Raw genomic sequence first — 20,023 nt, 5'->3', positions numbered from 1 at the left:
AATTCATGGAGATTGGACAATCAATTGATATATCAACCTGCGATGAAAATGTACTTCTCCTAGCACTAGCAACTGTGTGCCTCTTAGTGTCAACAGCTGGGTTGTATACGTGAAATGCACAGTTGCACTCATATCCTGCTCATGTATTTCCCCCACACAATTGATTTGGTCACTGTGTAAACAGTCAGACCTTGGGGTACAATCCAATATGGCTTTTCTTATGTTCTCATGGAAATGAAAAATTTTGAGAATTTTCTAAACCCAGAATAACTCTTCTCATTTCAGTACTGGAGACTTGTTTATTAAATTCAATCAGTACTGCCCTGGGTGTACATTTATATTGATTGTGTCAAACTGAGCAAAATCTGTTGGCATCAGCAGATCGGGTGCCAGAAATAATTAATTTAAACAAATTAATTAGTTCCCTATCACCTACATCCCTTTTGGGTTCCAAGGCTCCCTGGGATCTCTTTTGTTGTTGTTGTTTTTGTTTTTTGGCCTTTGAGATTTTTGAGACAGAGGGAGCCTTTAATGGTTAAAAAAACCACTGTCAGATCACTGATAGCAATCCCAATCTCTGCACTGGCAATGATCTGGCAATTATTTTTGGCTGTTTAAGGCTTCCTCCCCAAGGACTGAAGCTCAAAAAGTCTTACACAGGGAGAAAGGAAGACCTAGGAAGCCTCAGCAACAAAAGGGGAAGGGACTGGAAAATTTCCATTCATATCAATTAATATTCTGATACCTAGATCACATTCATGCTGGCATAGTTATGCCCACAGGATTTTGTCCATTATATGCTTAAAGATTTACAGATGGGAGGTCTTGAATGATATTCGGATAGCAGTTTAATACATTTAAAAACCAGTGACTCCATGATGTCTGCAATGTCATAGCACTTCCACATCATGTATCTGGAAGAGGCATTATGAGTCCATTCTTGCTCTTCAATAGGCCTTTATGGAATATCTACCATAGCCTGTCTTTTCTATTCCTGCCTCATATTTTCAGTATTTTATGTTACATACATTATATGAGTTTTGAGCTGCATACATACCTTCGAAATTAAATTCAGTTATAAGTAGCTGTTTTTCAAATTTTTAACAAGCATTATCCATATGGAGAGATGCTAGTAAGAAAAAGCAGATTAAAAAAGCAAGCATTTTGGGCTGAAACCTGGTTTTGCATAAACTGACTGTTATATGTTATCACTTCAACTGCAAGAGAGAAAAGAAATAAAAGATCTGTGATTTATAAAGCATACCTCTTTCTAATTTCACTTTAGACCCCCTACTGTGTGGGATTTAGGGAGTAGCCAAACACCAACAATTTTTCAAGCAAAACTAAAAAAGGGAAAATTACACCTGCAAATCAGTCAATATCATAATGTTTCAGTTCTGTAAATCTACATGTAATCCCACACATAAATCAGAAGCCAAATAATTACATTTATTTGTATTTCAAATATACATATTTTGCTTAGGAAAGCATACTGGCTGAAAGATAATAAAGGACATTTCAGAGAAGCTCTCAGGGAGAGGTTTGTTCTGATAAATCAACAAGCCCAAATTCTTATTCACTCTACTTACTAATCTGTTCTTATCTAACCTCTCTCTATATATAGATATATGTTAGATAAACCTATATATAGGTTAGATAAATTAGAAATTTATAAATAAACTACTTATAAATAAATACAAATGATAAATAAACTCAAGTAGAATACTATAAAGTATCTTCATTATTTGTTGCATCCCCCTTGAAATAAGCATTTTCTACATTTTGAAATGCCACCAAACTTTGGCACAGCAGTAGAGGAGTGCAACCCATGACACATCCCCACATGGCAAAATTGGACTCACCAAAGTTTTCTATCCTAACATACGAATAATATTTGCTATGGATAAATAGTTTATAGAAATGCATTTCTCCCTTCTCAATATTTGGCCCAAAAATTGGATGCAATGCACATAACATCTGAACAGGTTGCCAGTGCTGTCAAAACTCTGTGCCATTGCCTCTTGCTTGTTCATTGGGCACAAGGGCCAACTTTACCCTTGGGTAGAGAGAGGCTGCTGCCTCAGGTGACAGGTGACGCTGCGGCTTAAACCGCAGAAGTCTCTATGCTGCAAGGTCAGAAGACATGCAGTCGTAAGATCGAATCCATGTGACTGAGTGAGCTCCCGTTGCTAGTCCCAGCTCCCGCCAACCTAGCAGTTCGAAAGCATGTAAAAATGTGAGTAAATAGGTACCACCACAGTGTGAAGGTAATGGCATTCCGTGTCTAGTTGCACTGCCCACATGACCACGGAAGATTATCTTCGGACAAACGCTAGCTCTGTGGGTTGGAAACGGAGATGAGCACCGCCCCCTAGAGTCAGACACGACTGGAAAAATTGTCAAGGGGAAGCTTTACCTTTACCTTTTTACCACACTTTAAATGTGATTCACTGCAAGTTCATACAGATGCTCTATGAGAAAGATGAGCATGTCTTGGGATAGACCTGGCAGGCACCCATGAAACTGGTAAAAATTGAATTATTCAAACCTATTTCAACAACTGAATCTAAGATGCTGATGATATTAATAATAGCCTTAGAACTGCAAAGCTGGAAGGGACTCTATGGATCATCAAGTTCAGCTCCTGTCAAGTAGACACAGTGGAGAATTAAACTCCCAAACTGTGGCTCCGCAGCCAGATACCTAAGCCACTGAGCTACCCAATCTCTAACACTGCAATTTTTTTCTCTTAAGTTTTTCTTTTTGTATGAATTTTAGACTTTAGAGCCGTCAATCGCCATGTAGGAAGAACAACTTTCAGAACACGGCCAAAGAGCCCGAAAAACCCACAACAACCAATCGCCATGTTGTTTGAACTTATTTGATATCTTTTGGGGTTTTAAATGTTAACCTGTAAACCACCCAAAGTAATGCTTGTATTAATAGGGAGTGTTCTAAATCAAACAAACAAACACCAACTCCTATCTATTCTCTTCATGTACACTGGTGTCAATGAGCTGATCCTCTGTGTTCAATCTACACTCTATGTCAGTGGATCTTAACTTATGATACACATATTGCTAGTGAGTCACAAAAGTAGTTCAGGTGGAATGGACAATTTGTAACAATTACTAATTCATGTTATCATAAGATCCATGTTCTCATCACCTGTTGTTTCCAATGATGCCAATTATAAAATCTGTGACCTTCTGGCATGTAAAATTACAGTTATCATAGCACCAATATTTACACTCACTAATATTACAGTTTTCAACCACTAATAGAACTACTATTTTTGTTTGTGGTCAATGCCAGCAATATGACTGCAACCTGTATGTTCATAAAACATACTGTAAATATAACAATAAAGTGTCTGTAAACATACGCATTTCCTTCTTGGGGAAGATAGGTTTTTAGTTTTTATCCTGATGGAACCTAGGTTCTTTGAAAGAATGACTGGTGGTGCCTAAGATACAAAAGGTTCAGAACTACTGCTCTAGGTTTCTACCTACTAAGCCTGTAGCACCCACTAAGTATTGTCACTCATTGGTCCAAATCATGCTGTTAAGCTCTCCTTTTGCACTTGGGAAAATCTGTAGTGTCACCAAAAGAAAACAGTGCATTATATAATGCAAATAAAATTCCAACATCCCTGTGTGGATCTCAGATCCCTTGTGGGTTTCCATATTGTACAGCCAATGTGCCATACATTTCAACTCAAACACTGTGTTCTGACTAAGCTTATGTTTAACCACTATTTTTAAGTAGGATTAAAACTGAGATACTATTTTCAAAATTCCACCAATTTTATTTTAGTGATTATAATGTATTGTAACAGAACAATGCTATCACAGTTCATTCTATCCATTCATTTCGCCTTTTATTTATTTGTCTTCCACATTGGCTACCTGTGGAATAGAATCATAAAATCACTGAGCTGGAAGGGGCCGGTAAGGCCATTGAATCCAACCCCCTGCTCATTGCAGGAATCCAGATCAAAGCAGATCTGACAGATGGTTGTCCAATTTTCTCTTTAAGTGCACTGGAGCAGTGGAGAGCTCACCACCTCCAGAGGTAATCGGTTCCATTGTTGTGCTGCTCTAACAGTTAAGATTTTTTTTCTGGATATCCAGTCTAAATCTGGCTTCCTGTAGCTTGAATCCATTATTACATTACAGAATAAGAACACTCTATGTAAATCCAAGAACATTATATGTCAATCTACTGTAAGAGTACTTCATAATCACTGAAAAAATAATGTAATTCAATTTAGGAAATTCATTCATATAGGGCAAATAGAAAATAAAGAATTCACTCATTTAGATTAATGCATGAGTTGTCTCTATTGCCATTATAGCTTACTTCCCAATCATATGGGAGGAAAAACACTTTCAAAAACTGGTTGTTTAGGCAGAAGTGTATCTGTTTATGCTTAGTGATTCTGTTAAAATAGTACAACGGCAACAGAATTGCATATTATTTGTGGCTTGACATGTTTGCCTATACATTAGGAAAAACCTTGAGAACTTTAATACAGGCCACTTGTTTCTAATTTGGCTTCACATAATGAAATTAGCCCTGAAATGATATTAAAAAGGAACAAATAAACACAAGTGCAACTGTTCCCCCATCCTGTTCGCTATAAAACACAGAACAATCCATGTACACAAACACACGGGAACACCGAGAAAAAAACCTATCTTTTAGCTATTGAGATGAAAAGCAACGCTTCTGTTTTTCTAAGGCACTATTTTGACCTCAAGTAGATAAAGAACATTAAACAACAAACACTCTGCAAAGAGTTACTGCGTCCTTCCCCCACATCAGCTCTGTTTACATTAGGAAATCTACCCAGGGACTGGCGGAGGGAAGGGAAAGGCGGGAAGGCTGCCTTTCATCGGCAGCGCTCAGTTCCACTGGCTCCAGTTAAAGCTGGCCCCTGTTTCTCGGTAAGCTTACTCCACTCCAGATGTGCCTCGGCTCCAGAGTGGCTGCCATGTACAGTAAATCGGCATCTGAGGACTCGTCAATCTGTGGAGTAGAGCGATTGCGGTCTCGCCAGGCCACCCCGCTGGCACAGACCGAGATGTGTGCCGCTAACTGGTGAAGGCGCGGGCTGGGGGTGAGGGGGTGGTGGAGAGAGAAACGGGCGGGCGAGGGTGGACTGGGACGCAGAGAGTGTGTGAAAGGTGAGGGGTGAGTGCCCAGTGCAAGAGGCGAGGCGCCCTCTCAGGGAAGGCGTCCTCAATACCTTTGCACGTTCGAATGTTTTACGCATGAAAAGAAAGGGAACGCAACCCAGCCTTGGGAAATATGGGCTGTCTGTCAGTCCCTGTGGAGACGTAACGCGGGCAAGAGAGGCACGAGTTTGCTGGGGAATTGGGCAACAGCAGCCAATTAGTCAGTCCATATACAATGTAAAATCATACACTGGAGCGTGGTACTGTTTTGGTACGTTTCGTGTTGTTTTAATGTACACTCCTTCGGTTTACGTCACTGGAATCAGGGGCAGAAGCCAGTTGATTTTAAGGAACATGGAATGACGGAGTCTGTGTCAACTTTCAAAACGTGAAAGACGGCTCTGATTTTTCTGCCCACAACATTTAGCTTCTCTTGTTTTTAAAATCACAAATTAATGAAGTATTCCGGGTTTTTTTCCTAGGAGATACTGTAAATTTAGGTGCATAAAACCTTCTGAAGCTGGGTTTTAATTTCTATTGAACTTATTGCCCGGCACAATAAAATATACTGCTTTAAAAATAGCTGATTCACGGACTTATTGTCATCTTTAAATAATGTACAGCTTTGCCAGTGAATGCTTTTACATCCTAAAGACTGTGTTGCCCAGTACTTGGGATTTTAAATTCACAATTTGAAAAGGCTATTGCTAAGTAAAACAACAAGATGTTCAAATGTAATCACATTGTAAGGGTCTCTTTAACATCAAAGGAGGAATTATCACTTCTGGCTGTGCAAATGCACACTAAACATGCAAAAGAGCTCTCTGTTTCACACACACACACAGAGACACACAGACACACACATCCTCTATTTCTCTCTTCATACACACATAACTCTCTTTCTACCTCTTCCTACCTCCCTCTGTCTCTAACTCGCACACCTTCTGCACCTCAATAAAGAACAGGGAAGAGTGACACTAGGTATCCTTTACATGCCAAACCACAAGAGTGGTGAATAACAATGGGGTTTAAAATATACTATCCAGTTTGGTATACCCAATTTGTATACCAGATAAGATTCTACAAATGCAATGGAGATGCTAGCAGTGGATGAAATAGTAAACCTATGTCTGAGCTGGGCCACTTCAAAATGCAACAAAACTAAAAGATTGTCCCTTGTTGTCCTATGACAAACATTCAGAAATCAAAAGTTGCTCAATGCCATTATTACGCACTTCACAGACTGCAATTACATTTATTTCTTTAAAAGCACTTGCATAAAAGAAACTATTTGTCATGGGAAAGTATTCTAGTGTATCTTCCTATGTGATAATTTTTTTCCTAATCTGAATGCTGCCATTGGGAAGTGTTTTGTCCTGTGAACCCCAACTAGTACTTTGGGGGAAAAATACATACACAGACTGACAAGGAAAGATGCTAATTCTTTCAACCTGGTCAGGATAAGGTGTCTATGTGGTTTAGATATCTGGCTGTGGAATTAGAGGTTGGGAGTTCAATTCCCGATTATGCCTCAAAGAAGAAGAGGCAGCCTATATAGCCATGGGATAACATAGTCTCAGGATGCCCCCAGAAGAAGGGAATGATAAACCACTTCTGGATAGTCTCTACCTAGAAAATCCTGGAAAAGGTCACCATAAATTGGAATCAACTTGACAGCATGCAAATATTATTTTTGTTGTTGCTGCACATAAAAAAACCTGCACAGCAGTTAAAAGTCTGGGTGGCAGGATTTCTTTCTAATGTGCAAGTGTGCTGGTTGCAACCCGCTTTGATATACAGAGGAGAATTTGGAAAATTGAAATAGTACAATGTGCCCTACATTCCATTAGTAGACTTGGCAGTCTGTGAGAATAAACCAAAATCCACAGGTGGGCAATATCTTTAGTAAGGCCAACTAAAATTCCACAAGAATGTGCATGTTTCTGAATTCTCCATCAGACCCTGGGTTGTAGAAAAGAGTGAGCAGGAAGCATGGAGGTCTCAACAGATTATGTCTATCTTATAATTGAAATATTTTGCTACTCCATGTGTGTGTTTAATCACCATTAGTTGTAATTAAAATTTGTCCAGGACTATGATAAGTGTTAACCCTGTCTCCAAAAATGACGAGTCAAAAATGTGTGATTTAAATTGCTAGAAAGGTTGAGAGGGAAAAGCAGACATGAACTTCATTGTTTTAAACTTTTAAAAAACTTAGTAACAGGCAAACATATAAACTGACTCTGAAACATGCTGCATTAAAGGAACAGCTCTCCTCTTTGGCCCACAGACCACACACATTTTTGCACTTGCAACCCCTCATGTACCTTACATTAATCTACCTAAACCAGGTTGTGCAGCTCATACTTTCAAATTGCTTAGCATTACATTAAACATCCAAAACTACATACATGAACATTCACAACACAATGAACTGTGGAGAAGTTGAAATGGCATGTCCCCCTGCAGGTTTGATAAGTATAATTTTAGACAGAGCACAACAGATTCAGTATTTAGCCATTTTGCTTTGATAACATAACATGTGCCTGCTGAGAAAAGGGCAGTTCATGTTGGGAATCATCAGGAAAGGAATGGACAGTAAAATCCCATAACACCTTTAAACTGTTATATGGCACAGCCAGACTGGTGGTCACCACATCTCAGAAACAATGTTGTACAGCTGGGAGAAAAAGTTTACATAAATGACAGAGCCTTCGAGCAATCCAGCCTAAGGGAAAAGGTGACTATTTAGCTTAGAAAAGAAGATGTATAAGGAGGGGAAACATGCCAGAAGTATTTAAAACTAAGTATGGTGTAGAAAAATTGTAATAGGAAAGAGGTGTCTCTTCTTCTCCTATAATACAAGAACCTGGGGCACCATGCATAACCTCTGCATTTTTTTGTTTTGTTTATCCATCAGTATGAAAAGGTACACAGTAAACTAAAAAAATACTACTTTCTCTTAGTTTTCTTTTGTTCTTTTTATTTATCTCTGTATCAATATCATATCCATATCTATAATGTTGTCCATCTATACATATATTTTGTACAGATATGTGTAGTGTAATAACTGTATCTTAAACAGATATGAACAGACAAATCACATGATTCTTCATTTTTGCTTAGTGTCTAGTGATATGCTCTTGACACCTACTGAACAGTGACATAAAATAAGCATCAGTGACATTAAGTGAAGTATCAGGATTACAAAACATCCGGTTGGTTCAGGCTAGCTCTTTGTGATCTTACACAAAAGAAGTTAAAAATATGTGAGGCTGTTGATGACATGCCAAACTTAGCTGGTTATGTTTACTGGCCTGCAGTTTCCAAAAACAGCTTCTCTGCTCATGTTTTAATTGAGTTTGTTCTTTAAAGAAAAAGACTGTGAATCCATCAACATCATCTCTGTTAAGGAAACAAATTCTTTGAGTCAGCTTATCAACACTCATAATTTTCTTCATGGCAAGGAAGTTAATTATTATTACTTACAGTCAAGTTACAGTTCAATGAAATATTAATTATAAAGCAACAATTGGAAATTTGGAAAGAAAAAGAAAAAAGTAACAATTTGGGATTAATTGGAGATAAGACTACATGTTTAGTGGTATTCAACAGGTTGCTTACACATCAATAATGCTGCTCATATGGAGTCAAACAATCTACATTATACACTGGAAAGCTATGAGCACCCAAATCATACAATTTGAACAGCAAATTGTGATTGGTCGCTACACTGAGTTGGGATAATATTAGTATCATATTACCAAGTACCTTATCTTTCCTGGCATGGCAAAATTTTCATATGTGAGCACAAGTGCAGTCATAGTTCAGATTCACAATATACAGCAATTTAGATTACCAGGAGATGTAGTTGGAGCATATGCCAAGAGAATCATAAGTAAAAGCCAGTGTAGTACACTAGGACTGGAAAGAGACAGATTCAAACCCATTCCTCTATGAAATTCACTTGTTACCTTCAGCCAGCCCTATCTCTCAGCCTATACTACTTCACTGGATTCTGAAAATAAAATAGGTTTGGGGAGAAGAATATCCTGAATCTCATCATTTTGAACTCCTTAGAGAAAAGGCAAAAATAAAATTAAATGAATGACAGAATGAATGAAACTGTGAGATTTTGCATCCATTATGTATTAGATGACTGAGTTCCATATAAATCTTACCACATTTTTCGCTCCATAAGACGCACCTCTCCATAAGACACACCAAATGTTTAGGCAAAGAAAACAGGAAAAAATAATCTGGGAATTTTGTTCCATAAGACGCATACACTTTTTCCCCAATGTTTTTTTGGAAAAAAAGTGTGTCTTATGGTGCGAAAAATACGGTATGTTAACATGTAAAGAGGAAAGATAATCCCAATTCACCATTGGAAATATTCAAGTTATAGGGGTTTTTTTTTTTTTTTTTGTCTACCTCAAGGACTGATGAAAATTAAACATTTGCATCTCTAATCTCTAGCCACAGGTCAGTATTCTCTTGCATAGCTCCACCTGCACAACAGGAATACCATCACCTACCTCAGCAGTAATACCAAATTAAAGAGTTCTCTTTTTTTCAGTTTCATTGCACCGAAAATTTTATTTCGCCATGTGCAAGCCACGCATATCCCAGAATGGAAAAAGGAACTCGTAAATTAGTAGCAGTCTTCCACAGCTAAACAATTTTGTTGTGCAGGCCAAGCTGCACAACAGGATAGTGGCAGCAGTGTTATATAGACATTTGACCAGGAGTTTCTTGATTCAACAGTTATTTTTTAAGAGTTTAATTTGTAAAGATAAATGTGAATTTTGGAACCTACCTTTAAGCCTTTTAACCATTTAGGCCTAAAGTTCATTGGTCACAGCACAGCACCTTTCTAACTCTTTATAGTTGAAACTTTTATTGATCACTGAAGACTGATGGTTATATGCACTTGTTTATTGATTAACTTGTTCCTCAAGAGACTTAATTAGTAAAAGAATTACACTGTGGGAAACAGTGTTTACACAGAGACATTAAAGCACTCTCAATCAATTATATACCCCTTCTGGATTGCATTCTCCTCAGATAGCCAAAGCCATGTCCCCTTATTTTTTTTTCCCTTCAGCCTGAGGGCCAAGAATCTGTTTTCTGGTCACTCCTCTAAAACCACAGGAGATCTTGTAAATACTGTGACCCTTCACACTGAGACCTGATTTATCAAGTGAGTGCTGTGGAGAGGACCTAAAGAAGAATTCTTCAACACAGAGGGAGGTCGACCAACAATGTGACCTCCTCAAAAGACAATATGAAGCAACTCTCTTTGATAGACTTAGAGTCTTCTTTCTGAAAAGGCATTTGTGGGTGTAGTCTGTTCTTCTTGAACACTGCAGATTGTTGCTATTTTCAGCCTACACTACTGATGATACAAGTCTACCCCATGTTGTTCTTGTCTTAGCAATGGCCACAAACACTAAGAAAAGTTGGTAAAACATGGAGAGTTTTATATCCAAAATGTCTTAGTACAGTAATCAGTTCTTAATTTTAACTTAATTACTTTGTTACATATATATACAGTACTGCCTTGCCTTTAATGAGCTCATAGAAACATCAGTGACTTCCTACACTTAATCCTCACCACATTCTCTATCTGAGATACAGTATGTCAGGCTGACAGATAGTGACTCACCTAAAATCACCCAACAATTGTGCAGCCTAGAACCTGTACATCTCACAGCTCAGCCCAGGACTCTAATACTACTCTAAACTATCTTATATTTACTTTCATTTGGGGATCTTTGTGCCATGGTGGAGCAAAAGAGGAAGAAAAGGAAACCTGCAATAGTGGCTTTGGGGAAATGAACAGGTTGTACAATGAATTGAAAATGCACAGTAGCATGGGTTCATGTCTCTTTTCTGAGAGCTAGTAAACATGTGTCATCACTCAGATAACTTTATTAGCCATTGGTGGAGCAGAATTCAACAACATTTTCTTGCCAACTGATGTAACCAACCCTCTTCTCAACCAACACTGTCTCGCTTTGGGCAGAAAATGCATGACTAAATTGCAGATTAGTATGCAGTCATATCTGGAAAGCTTGGAGCATAGCAAACTGCCTCATTCTAAGTTGGAAACATGGTCTACGTAGTGCTTACGCTGACAGGCTTCATCTCTCCTGGACTTACTGTACAAAATAAGATATTTTTAACTGAAGATGCTAGGACTGAGTTCACAACACATGTGTCCTAGCACTTAACTGAGACCTTTCTCCCTTATTTGTAAAGAAGAAATGTTCTCACAGATTAAAATTTTAGTAAAAGTTATTATTTGCCTGCAACCCCTCACATACCATTGGTTAAACTGCTATGATGTCACAGAGTGTTCACATTTACCTTTTTGTGGCAGGACTAGAAAAAAAAACTTATGTAGAGGAATCAGAAGGAAGGTTTCAACATTAAACAAAATCTAAAATAGGCTAGTAACATGAGGGCCAAACACTCTTATGAATATCTCAATATTCTTCCATGAGAGAATGCAAAGTGTTATACTCAGACCTATTTAGCTTTAACAAGTATGCAACATCACACCTCTCGAGCCAGTTAATGGAGCCAGGCTGGCACGGAAACAGAACTGAAAAGAGAATGGAGACCTAAAAGCAAGTATAACCAATCTGAGAGAAATTGGCTATTGGGAGACTATCAGGAACCTGAGGAAAGACTAACAGAAGTAGCAGAAAACTGAAGGAGGGATAGAAATCTTGCTGTAGCAAGTACTTTGGAGAAAAGATGCAGGGAGGGAATCTGAGAAAAATCCTGTGAATGACCAGGACAGGCAGTCCCAGCATCTGCGGCTGGGCAAAAGGAATGGGATGATGGAGGTGCATAGAAAAGCATGGTGACGCTTGTCCAGGCAGCCAAGAAGCAGAATAAAGGAAAGGCAAAACAGAGGAATGAGGCAAGGAGATAGGCACCAGCACCGGTATGGGTAGGGGTGGGGGTCAGCCTCCTGAAATCCTGGCTCCAGGGCTGAAGGAATGGGATAAAGTTTTACTTACGCGTCTGAAATATTTTCTAGCTGAGCCTATGCAAAATACTAACAGAAACTTTAACAAAATTACACCTTTTTTTTGTTTGTTTACAGAGGTACAAACTACAGTTTAAATGAAAGCATAAAGGTCAATAGTTCAACTGACCTGGAATCTGTGCTCTTCTAGTACTACATGCTCATATAGTGCCAACAGTTTGCTGAGTGCTAAAGTGAATGGCGGTTCATTTTCAGGAGCATGACTTTCCTTTCATTGATGCTAATATTAGTGAGGTTCCCAGTGAATTGTGCCCCAGGTTTCTTCCTTTCAGCTAGGATCTTCTTTCAATCTACACAAAAACACAGTGAGTTTTCAGATAGGAATTCTTGAGGGTGCCAGAGACCTGTACCTTTCATGAATTAATCCAGGGCTCTTAAGACATATGGTTCTGTTTAATGTGGAACATCTGACAGTAAGGTCTGCATCTCTCTTTGTTCACATGTAGAGTATTAAGGGAAGTGCTGTGTAATCAGTTTAATCAAGTGGGGAATGATCAGTGAACCCATTTACTAGCAAAATCCCAGACTCCGTGGGTTCAGTCCCACGAAGCCAGTTTGGATATCCTATAAATGCATTTAGTTTTATATTGAATGGCTTAATCCTATTTGGCTGACTGTACTGGGAACTAAAAGAATAGGCATGGCTTTTCACCAAATCCTATTCTTTACCTGTTCTTTGCCAACAAAACAAAACAGGAATCTTACACTTCAAAGGGCACTTGAAGATGGCTGAGCTATGTTGCTACTTAAGCTAGACAAACTATTAATTCATATTATGCTTTTGTACAGAAGGTGCTTAACTATGCAAGCTGAAAAAAAATGAATTACTAAGTTTCTAATGTAGAAGCCTCCTTGGACTAAATAGGACCAATGCCAAAATGTTTCTTTGCAAAATAAAATTGCAGCCGTAATTGTATTAAGAAATTATGTTTTCAGATTAATATGAAAGATAATGCCTTATTTCTCTTGCATTCTGCTTCTTCTGTTGAGTTTATTTCAGCCATTATCTGTGAAATTCACAAACTGAGATCTTTGATTAGAACAATGTAGGTTAACAATTGTCAGCCATCCTGTTCAAAAACATACCATCAGAAAAACTAGCCTACACTCACGGTTTTTATCCTTATTTCTAGACTTTGGGATACCTATAGAAGGGAATAAATTCATATATTTTAGTTTACATAAATTATTTTACTTTAGATTAGTCTGGACTTTAAAATAACTTAAGTGGTTTAGGTATCTAGCTGTGGAGCCAGAGGTTAAGAGTTCAATTCACCACTGTGCCTCCCTGACCGGGGCTGGACTCAGTGATCTATAGGGTCCCTTCCAGTGCTGCAGTTCTAAGATGATGATGATGATTCAAAAATACCAGGCACAGTCACTCAAAATTATAAAAACATTGATTGGTATTATATAATGGATACAAGTTTTAGCCAAAAACCTAAGTACAGTATCTTTTATATATTGATGCAGTATATATGCTGTTCCTGATATTGTTGCGGGTTTTTGTAGCTATACTGTAATAGGGTTTTTTTCCTGAAATCTGCAACTGCTTATAATACTGTGAGAAATTTCTGATATAGTTCCCAATGCCCTTGTTGTTGTTGTTGTTGTTGTTGTTGTTGTTGTTGTTGTTGCTTCCCCATCCCGATGGCAGGGGCACAATATCTCAGTTTATGTTGAGTCAGTAGAAACTGAAATGAGAGGAGAAGGTTTCATTGCACATTACTTGGGGGAAATGGAGTTTATTGTGTTTCTTCTACTATCCACAGGGTAGCATAAACCCACAGAGGAGGCACAGGGTAGCATAAACAGCACAAGCCCCAGCATGGTAATTGTGACGTTTGCCCTTGTGGCCCCTGCTTGTTTTTCCCTCACAAAGGCTCCCGTCATATTTTCTTCTCGCTGCCACCAGTGGATTACTTCAATCCGCAATGTAAATTACATATGTTCGAACACTTGTCTTGTGAACAGAAACAGAATTTATTTATCAAAATGAAGCAGATTGAATAATAACAGAAGTTTTTCAGATACACATTATACATAAGCAATTCATCAACAGTTAGTACATACTTCTTTTCTCTTGCAGTATCATTACCACCCTCTCTACCTATTTTCCTGACCAGCTCTATCTCTCTGACTAACCCTATCTCTATCTATCTCTATCTGCCTGCTCCTCCTTCAGCCAAGCCTCCTATATATTCATTGACATTTTTCCACCCCTCTAGCAATCTCATAAAGGTAAAGGTAAAGGTTCCCCTTGACAATTTTTGTCCAATCGTGTTCGACTCTAGGGGGCGGTGCTCATCCCCGTTTCCAAGCCATAGAGCCAGCGTTTTGTCCAAAGACAATCTTCCGTGGTCACATGGCCAGTGCGACTTAGACACGGAATGCTGTTACCTTCCCACCGAGGTGGTCCCTATTTATCTACTCGCATTTACATGCTTTCGAACCGCTAGGTTGGCGGGAGCTGGGATGAGCGACGGGAGCTCACTCCGTCACGTGGATTCGATCTTATGACTGCTTGGTCTTCTTACCCTGCAGCACAGGCTTCTGCGGTTTAGCCCACAGCGCCACCACGTCCCTGCAATCTCATAGAATCATGCAAATCAGCTCATGAATGTGAATGATATGAGTGACGTCGGCGGTCATCTGATATAGCTCCCAAAGCCCTTGTTGTTGTTGTTGCTTCCCCATCCCAATGGTAGGGGCACAATATCTCAGTTTATATTGAGTCAGTAGAAACTGAAATGAGAGGAGGTTTCACTGCACATTACCTGGGGAAAGTGGGGTTAATTGTGCTTCCTCTACTATTTAGTTATCTCACAGCAATGGCAGAAAGGAAACATCAATCCACAGAGGGGGCACAGGGTAGCATAAACAGCACAAGCCCCAGCATGGTAATCTTTCTGTTCACAACACTCCCTGTGATAAGATTGGAAAGTCTAATGGAAGTTTCTGCTGATGTTCACTTCAGCATGAATAGAACCGTCTTCAGAAGGACAGTTTTATCAGCGCTCCCAACTGAATTCAACTTTCTGCTCATGCTGAATGGAACATAAATAGAAGAACATGAATTGGTACTGGAAGGGTTAGAAACAATGAAGATCCATGTACTTCATGGACCAAATTGGAGGGTGTGCCTTCCTGTTCTAGTCACAACCTGCCTAAAGGTGTTGGTGAGACCATTGTGTGCCATCTATGTGGGCTGCTATTTTCTGTTCAAACAGAATGCCAGAACAGTCCTCTGAAGCTTGCACAATTATTCTTCTTGAGTACCTTTTCCTTTCTCATTAATACACTGGTTGTATACACTAATCATGTTATACAATGGTGTTGCATTCTAGCTGCCATACCAAAGAAACCAAACTGATTACAAACATTTTTAAAGAGTAACTGTTCTGTGATACTGACAATAAGTTATTATGGAGGGGCAGGGCTACAACTAAGCATCCTGCCATTTAATCCTCAATATATGTAAGAGCCTTGCCCCTCCCTCCAAAATGTCTACATCCCTTAACAAACTCTGAAAATACATCCTAATAATTGAAAACAACAATCTGTTTTTACTGCTTAGTACTGGAAATTAGAGGGACGTGGTGGTGCTGCGGGCTAAACCGCAGAAGCCTTTGTGTGCTGCAGGGTCAGAAGACCAGCAGTTGTAAGATCGAATCCACGCAATGGAGTGAGCTCCTATCGCTTTGCCCCAGCTCCTCGCCAACCTAGCCGTTTGAAAGCATGTAAATGCGAGTAGATAAATAGGTACCATCTCGGTGGGAAGGTAAACAGCGTTCCGAATCTAAGTCCCGCTGGCCATGTGACAACGGAAACTGTCTTCGGACAAACGCTGGCTCTACAGCTTGGAAATGGGGATGAGCACTGCCCCCTAGAGTCGGACACGACTGACTAAAATGTCAAGGGGAACCTTTCCCTTACTGGAAATTAGAGATTGGCCCAAGTCCACTGTTTCTACATCTGAACTGAACTTGGACTATCTGCATTAGCCTTGGACATTTCTGCACTTCAATAAAATGGCTAAAATAGTATGCAGTTACTCAAGGAGTGGGAAAACAGCAGAATCCCTAGATAGTTTCATATTGACAGTCAATGTTTTCATATTGCTTCTTAGTAAGCCTGACCCTGTTTACCAGAATGACCTTTTTACATTTTACAAATTAGGAAAGAAATGCAGATATTACTGTCAGATGTCTCACTGCCAGATGTTCTCACTGGCTAAAGTTGTTGATGTGACTAGCACTTCCATTTCAAAAAGTTAATATACTTACATGGCAAAAAAATGGACATGATGATGTGGTAACAGATTAGGCATATTCTAAGCCTTAACTCCCTGGAGAAGCTTTCCAAAGGCAAAAGCAAAATTTAGCATGCTTTGCCTTTGAATAAAAGATACTATCTCGAAATGTTAAACAAACAAAAATTGGTATTGTTACCTACACAATACTACACACCTTTACCCATAGACATCTAATACACCTAATTTTTCTTTCATTTGAGGTAATTAATAGATGACAACTTATGGAGCATAAACTTTGGCTTGATTTGCTGAGTAGAGATGAACCTGTGTACAGATTTACTTAAGTACTTCTCACCTCTCATGCACAGCACAAAAGACGTAAGCATGAATTTCAAAAGCACACAGCTGTCTGGAAACTTGTCTTGAAAACATTAACCATAGAAGCTGCAGGGTAGCAGCTCTAAGTTATTGCACATTGCTCAATACTCGAACTCTGCGCAAATTAACACTTGGCAGATATATCCTGTTTTCTTATTCAGTGGGAAGAAACTGGCTCATTCTCCCCAAAATGGGCTGGCTAGTAGTGTGACAAATGCAGCAATTAGACTGTCTTTTGTAAGAATGACGATGTCTGCCTCTTGAGATTCTCAGACAAAATGGGGGAAAGGCAAAATTTCTCAGGCTGTAAAATCATGTTGGCTGCTTGACCACTGATGTTTAACTGTACGTTTAAATGAGAAAATGTTGACATTTACCCCTTTTCTCCCTCTGATGCTCCTTTTACTAACTGCTAGCTTGGCTATTAGAATACAGGCAATATACATTCTTCCTTCACACTACTCACTGAGTTATTTTATATTTTTGACTAATATTAGAAATTTCTGACTGGAGACTGTCATACCAAATTTCCTGCTCACAGGAAGGATCCTGCAACAACATTACTAATCTCTGGTAATATATAACTTTAAAGTAGTTTAAACTAGTTTAAGTCACCAGAGATCAGTAACTCCTGTATGTGTTACTTCAAAGTAAGGGGAAAGAGTAATGGATGGGTAGTAGGAAGTGGTGATCCTGAATGGAATAAATCTGAGCTGCAAATCATGATGTATTTTGCAAAATTACTTTTCAAGCTTCTAATTTTTTGTATTCTTATACTATGAAGTACCTTTCTATTTTATTTTTAATAGAAATGTAGCAGTCTGAAGCTTGAATGAGGAGGATCCCCAAAGAGGATACTTGGCAGAGAGCCAGGGAAGGTTTACCTGGCTTGTCTGGCAACATCCTGCTACACTTGCATTGGCACATACCCCCTCTATACCCCCTCTCTCTGGGCCCTGAACCATCTAAGAGGACATTTGCAATTCTTCTCCTCCCACCACCCAGCATCCTGGCATCCAGCCAGCATATTCACCAATCCCTCCAGTGGCTCTTTCCTGGCTACACATATAAGAATTCTACCCTATCTGGAGGATTTCTGTGTGGGCATCTGTAATGGCCCTACTCTAGTGTGACTTATTGAACAAAGCAAAAGGATTTCAGTCAATGTAAGTACTCTGAGGTGAACCTAATAGCTCAAACTAAGAGGCTGGACATCCTAAAAGTTTGCACCTCTCTTTGGAAATTGCTATAAGTTGGATGCAACCTGATATCATACAGTATAACAATAACAATTAATATACCACCCACTCTAGCTTTTAGGTTTTGCACAGGGACCATATGACTTCTTTCTTTTCCTAATTGTAGATGTTAGCACTGGCCAGACAAAAGTTTCCACTAAAGATTTTAGCCTTTTTTAAAAGGTGTCCACATTCACACTATTTTATATTTAGCACAGTATTTATTGGCATAAGTAACTTAATTGCTTTTGACAGTAAACGCTATCTTGAAAGACTGTTAGAACTGATTTACTATAGCATGCCACTGTGACATTCTTCTGTTAAATCATGTTTTAGAATTTCCTTTTCAGATTGCATTCCCTGAGGGATATGTATGTGGAAATAGTAACAGAAAGAATAGTAAATTCTCTCAGGCATGCACATTCACATCCACCACATTTCTCTTCATGCATAGCCATCAAGTTATGGAGCAACTCTCCTATGAGGACAAGGTTGCAACATTTGGAGTTTGTTAGTTTAGAAAAGTCAAGTGGGAGGCAGACATGGATAGAACTGTGCATGGTGTACAGTAGTGGTACCCACTGTATGGGTTCCCAGATAGTAGTGGACTACAAGTCCTAGGATTTTTCGACATTAGCTGTACTGACTAGAACTGCTAGGAACTGATGTCCAGTAACACCTGGGGACCCACAGCTTGGGAATCGTTAATATACAGAAAGGGGATAGCATTCTGCAACCTAGAACTACCCAATCAAAGGTGAATTTTTGGAATTTCAGGGCAGATAAAAAGAAGTCCTTCACATAACATGGAGTTGGAATTTGCTACCACAAGCTATACTGATAGCCATCAAATTTAAAGAGGATTAGGCAAATGCATGGTCATATGCATGGTGGCTTCACAAGGAATTGCAGAGCCTGGGAGTAACCTTGAAGAAAACACATGTTTCACCAGATGTGATTTTCAGGGTGATAGAAGAGACTCCTCCAAAAACTCTAAATCCATTACAGGCTCAAATGGAAGAAAATCTGGACCTACAGGGCTTCATAGTGATTTGAGGCTTATCATGTTAACCAGAACTTCAGAGTGTGCCCCTCAGTAAACATGTCATAACAAGGCACTGTGGACTTCCTATCCCCAGTCAGCTCCATTCAGTTCTGTTTCTCTCAGATGGAGAAATAGCTCACATTTTGGACCACTTGTAATTTTTAGAACCCTTTTTTATTTACAGAGGCACAAATTAGAGTTTAAATAGAAGTACAAAGGTCAATGATTTTCCCCTTCAGCATCCCCACACACCTCTTCTGCCCAGCCCTGAAGCTGAGATTGCCGGTGCCCGTCATTCTGTCTGCCCTTCGCAGGATTCTTCTACCTTTCCTCTCCATCTTTCCTCCCAACTACATCAAAATTTCCACTTCTCAGTTTTCTGCTGCTTCTGTTAGTCTTTCCTTAGGTTCCTGGTAGTCACCTCATAGCCAATTTCATTCAAATAATTATGCTACTGAAAGTCCAGGAATATAATTCTTCTGCAGAGTTTCTGTTGTTAGTATTTTGCCTACGCTCAGCTAGAAACATTTTTATTTCAGATATGTATGCAAAACCTCATCTCATTCCTTCAGTTCTGGAGCCAGGATTTGTGGGGCCACTGAGCAAGATGCCCTCTCTTCTTCTTCTGGACCAATAAATAATTTGTGGCATGGGCTTTGCAGCTACAGAAATGGAGGCAGAGCCACATGGAAGGCTCCGACCACATATTTCCCATCGCTGAGGTACACCAAGAACACATATGACCACAGAACCCATTTATATAGTGCTGAACCATGTATTGAATCTGAATGAAACTATTGTGTCTGGCCTCTTGCTTTCTCGGATTCACTCTCAGAACAGTGCAGAAGTATGGGATTGACTAAA

General features: G+C 39.2%; 2 long non-coding RNA genes across 2 annotated transcripts in view; one reads left to right on the top strand and one right to left on the bottom strand.

The window, feature by feature from the left end:
* LOC144589320 (uncharacterized) overlaps window positions 1-5,111 on the bottom strand; it is a 22,588-nt gene extending 17,477 nt beyond the window's left edge. Inside the window, exon 1 of the long non-coding RNA XR_013545381.1 lies at window positions 4,960-5,111. This is a non-coding gene — a long non-coding RNA (uncharacterized LOC144589320). The remainder of the gene's footprint in view (window positions 1-4,959) is intronic.
* On the top strand, window positions 4,848-20,023 carry LOC140706935 (uncharacterized). The gene is made up of 2 exons (XR_013545380.1): window positions 4,848-4,949; window positions 19,699-20,023. It is a non-coding gene; the product is annotated as an uncharacterized LOC140706935 (long non-coding RNA).

Source organism: Pogona vitticeps, chromosome 4 (assembly GCF_051106095.1).
Source record: "Pogona vitticeps strain Pit_001003342236 chromosome 4, PviZW2.1, whole genome shotgun sequence".
NCBI classification, from domain to species: domain Eukaryota; kingdom Metazoa; phylum Chordata; class Lepidosauria; order Squamata; family Agamidae; genus Pogona; species Pogona vitticeps.
The sequence above is the reverse complement of the archived record's forward strand: the minus strand, read 5'-3'. Positions and strand labels throughout refer to the sequence as shown.